This window comes from Etheostoma spectabile, unplaced genomic scaffold (genome assembly GCF_008692095.1).
Source record: "Etheostoma spectabile isolate EspeVRDwgs_2016 unplaced genomic scaffold, UIUC_Espe_1.0 scaffold406, whole genome shotgun sequence".
In the NCBI taxonomy this organism is placed as follows: domain Eukaryota; kingdom Metazoa; phylum Chordata; class Actinopteri; order Perciformes; family Percidae; genus Etheostoma; species Etheostoma spectabile.
Genome location: NW_022605605.1, coordinates 309,000 through 313,478, shown reverse-complemented (window position 1 = coordinate 313,478; position 4,479 = coordinate 309,000).

Below are 4,479 nucleotides of genomic sequence, written 5' to 3'. Positions count from 1 at the left end.
GTTTCCCCCTCTCATTCCCCCTGCTGTGGTTCGTCCCCCCTCTCATTCCCGCCTGCTCTGGTGCTTTCCCCTCTCATTCCCCTGCTCTGGTTGTTTCCCCTCGCATTCCCCTGCTCTGGTGTTTCCCCTCATTCCCCCCTCTCTGGAGTTTCCCCCTCTCATTCCCCCCCCTGCTCCGCTTCCCCCTCTCATTCCAGGTATAACGCAGGGTGTTGATGAGATTTTGAGGTTTAAAACAGAGATTCAGTTTTCTTCTTTTGGATATATTAAAAACTCCTCTGAGACACTGATATCACTTTGGGCTCAACTCAATAACAACGCATTAAAAACCAAACCGTAACCGTGGGGACGGAGCATGAAAACATCCCTTCAAACACATTTGGCTTCAGGAAGATCCAGGACAGGTATGAGCTGAATGAAATACATCAAACAAGACATTTACTGGGTTTTCTATAGCCGAGTAGCACTGGATTGTGGACTAGGGATCTAGTTATTTTACCTGGACACACCGGACGACCTTGTTCAAGGATTTCTGCGAGTCCGTGTGACCAATTTCCAACCGCAGCAACCTGTTTTGCTGACATCACCATCCCAACTGCTCTACCGCCACTAAAACACCCTGTGGTCGATACTCACCATCCCACGCTCTACAGCCAAAAGAACCGTGTGATGACATCACCATCCACCGGTCTCTACAGGCCATAAACCTGTGGTGAATTACATCACGCACCAACGGCTCTACAGCCACTAAAACTGTGTTTAGACATCACCAGCCAACTTCTTCGAGCCCATAAGAACCTGTGTGATGACATCCACCATCCACGGCTCACACCAATAAGCACCTGTGGTGATGACATCACATCCATACGGTCTACGCCAATACTAACCTTGGTGATGACAGCACCATCCAACGCTCTACAGCCAATAAAACCTGTGGTTTGACATCACCATCCAACGCTCTACGCGCAATAAGACCTGGGGTGAGACATCACATGCGGGGCGTGTGGACATCCTGATTGGTTGGAGACATTTTAAGGTTTTTCCATTAATTTGACACTGAATCACACAACAGCACTTCTACCGTCACACAGATGATCAACCTCACATGATCACTATGGGCCACATCACAGGACCACCGTGGGACAACATCACATGATCACTATGCAAACCTCACATGTACCACCGTGGGACAACATCACATGATCAATTGGGACAACACCACAGGTCCCCAACTAGGACAACACCACATATCATTGGACAAAACCACATATCAATAGGGGACAACATCACATGATCAATATGGGACAACATCTACATGATCTATGGGACAACATCATCATGATCAATATGGACACACCAACTCCCTGGACTTAGGCCCCCGCCCAAGAACGATTCCTGATTGTGTTTTAAAAGAAATCCACTCAACGAGCAGTTGTTAGTCCCATCCCAGAATCTGCAGTCACCTTCCTCCCGCAGCGCTGTTGGAACACCTCGTGTAATTTATATAAAAGGTATATGCTTTACTGAATTTAGTTTTTTTTTTAAAAATGTCCGATTTTTTTTTAAAGGAGTTGGTGAGATAAAGACGCGGTATGAATTAAAATCCCTCCTATTCCCTTCTTTTTTGGATATTTACGTTTTCGTTGTCACATTTCTTTTCTTTTCTCTGAACCTGTAGATGTTTTTTGTGCTCTGAACGGCTGATTTAATGGCTTATATCCATCTCTCATGTTTGTAGTCTTGTGACACCTGTTAAACGTGCAACATCTTCACTAATTAACATTGAAAAAAGCATTAACCGCACTTTACGTCTGTTTGTTGTTTTTTGTGTGTTAATCGGCAGCTTTAACCCTCGAGTGTTGTCTTCCCGTCGAACGCGCAACTGTTTTGATTAAAAAAAATGTAAAGTCGATTCGGTGAGCTGAAATCAAAATCAACAACTTATCCAAATTTCTTTTGTCTCGTTGTCACTTTTTTTCGATGTTTTCGTCGATTTATTTGCCCTGTTTACCTACGTTGTTGACGCTTTCTTTCCGAATTGTTTTTGCTCCGTGTTTTTACCCCTCGTGATGCCTTCTCGTCGACGTAGCAACTTTTTGTTTTTCTGGTACTTTGGGGGCGTTTTTTTTTCGACATTTTGGTCACTTTTTTCCTTTTTAAATGCTGTAAAAAATGAAACAAAACACCCAAATTTATAAGACAGAAGTGAGCGATCACGGTACGTTCTGAAGAGTACGGTAGTAGACGGAACCATCCACCTCTTTTAATTTTGAAAAATTTGGTTAAAGAAAACCCCAATTTGTGATGTTGAGAGTATTATCCCTGTTGCTCCCAAAACCGCACACTTTCCGCCATGACAAAACCACTTAAATACGATCACACGAGAGTTTTACTTTTCTTGACGTAAGATGCAGATGCCTTCTGAGACGTGTCTTCTGGTTTGTTGTCTTTTGTATTTTCTATAACTGTTTTGATACTGTTTTTTAGAAATGCCGACGTGTCCCCAGATGGATCTAGTTATATTGGGGTGTTGTACGGCGTGAGCTCGTGAAGGGACGCCTTGCGGCAGACATCCCATAATTCGAACGTTACAGAAAACGTTCCGGACACGACGAACGCAAACAGTCCCCAGGGAGACCGCTTTAACCCTCGTGTTGTCTTCCCCACCTGCAACTTATGGAGGTTTTTCCTGGGCCGAATTTGACAATTTGCAAGTGTTCTTTCCTACACATTTGTCACGGTTTTTGTGATAGATTTTTCTTCGCTCCAATTTTTTGAGTCACTTTTATTAGTTGTGGAGGTTGTTTGAACAAGGTCTTTTGTTTCTCCAGGTTACCAATTTTTTTTTATCACTTTCTTTTAACTTTTGTTTTTTGTCACCTTTTGGCAAATTTTTTTTTCCAATGTTTGAGTTCGGGTCACTTTTTCACTTAAAAAAATAACTAATTTCTGCATTTTTTTAACTTTTTACAATTATTCTTTGGTCGAGTTCTATAAATGAAGGTGAAAGGCCCAAATATTATTTTGTAAACAGGTCATTTGACCCCGAGGACAACAGGTGCGTTACGATTGGTTTCCAGATGAGACACCCGGCAGAGACCTAGAAGGCCGACTGACCTCATGTCACTGGCCGTGGTTATCAATACTCATTCCTCCGTCTTTTCTAGGTTCGTTTTTTTATCACGTCACCATGTCCATCCATTGACTTTACCATTACCGCGCTATCGCAGGTGACATTTTTGCCGTCTGGTTGGGGGGGGGGGCATTGGGGGGGGCGGGGTGGGTGCTTCCGGTTTCATAGTGTCTTCTCCCGCAACAGTTTCTGATGTCATGTTTGAAAATTTGCGAACAAAAAAACAAATCGATGCATAAAGGGACAAAAATGTATCCCAGACAACAAAGCTTAAAACAGCAGAAAAAGCTAAAAAATGTTGAGGACTTTTCCAACAAAACAACGACATAATGACAAAAATAGTCCTTGGAAGGAAAGACAAAAAACACAAGACCCCGTAAGCTTCGTCCCTTTCGAAAGACATTTTACTGTAGGCTTACATAGTCCCGATGCTCCATGAAACAGATTTTCTACATCTTCATAATGGCGCACGATTTGCTCCAGGAACAATTCCCCACATCTCCATGTTTATACTATGCTCATGATTCAGCGTCTACATCTTATGAGGCTGCCATGAACTAGCGGCTACATCTTACATAGTTCCCCCTCTCATTCCCCCTGCTCTGGTGTTTCCCCTCTCATTCCCCCTGCTCTGGAGTTTCCCCCTCTCATTCCCCCTGCTCCTGCGTTCCCCCCTCTCATTCCAGTATACCAGGGTGTTGATGAGATTTGAGGTTTAAAACAGAGATTAGTTCTTCTTCTGGTGATTAAAAACTCTCTGAGCACTGAGATCACTTTGGGCTCAAAACTCAACGCTTAAAAACCAAACCGTAACCGTGGGGACGGAGCATGAAAACATCCCTTCAACACATTTTGGCTTCAGGAAGATCCAGGACAGGTATGAGCTGAAATAACAATCAAACAAAGACATTTTACTGGGTTTTCTATAGCCGAGTAGCCTGGATTGTGGACTATTGGATCTAGTTTTTCTGGACACACCGGACACCTTTTCAAGGATGTTCTGCGAGTCCTGTGACCATTTCACGCAGAACCTGTGGTGATGACATCACCATCCAACGGCTCTACAGCCAATAAGAACCTGTGGGTCAGCACCACAGTTCTTATGGCGGTAGAAGACGTTGGATGGTGATGCATACCCACAGGTTCTTATTAGTGAAGCGTGGATGGTGATATTCAACCCGACAGGTTTTTGCGTAGGCCGTGGATTTGATGTCATCACCCAGGTTCTTATTGGCTGTGAAAGCCGTGTGGATGGTGATCATCACACAGATCTATTGTTGTAGAGACGTTGATGGTGATGCATCACCACATGTTTCTTATGTGCTGTAGAGCGCTGGATGGTGATG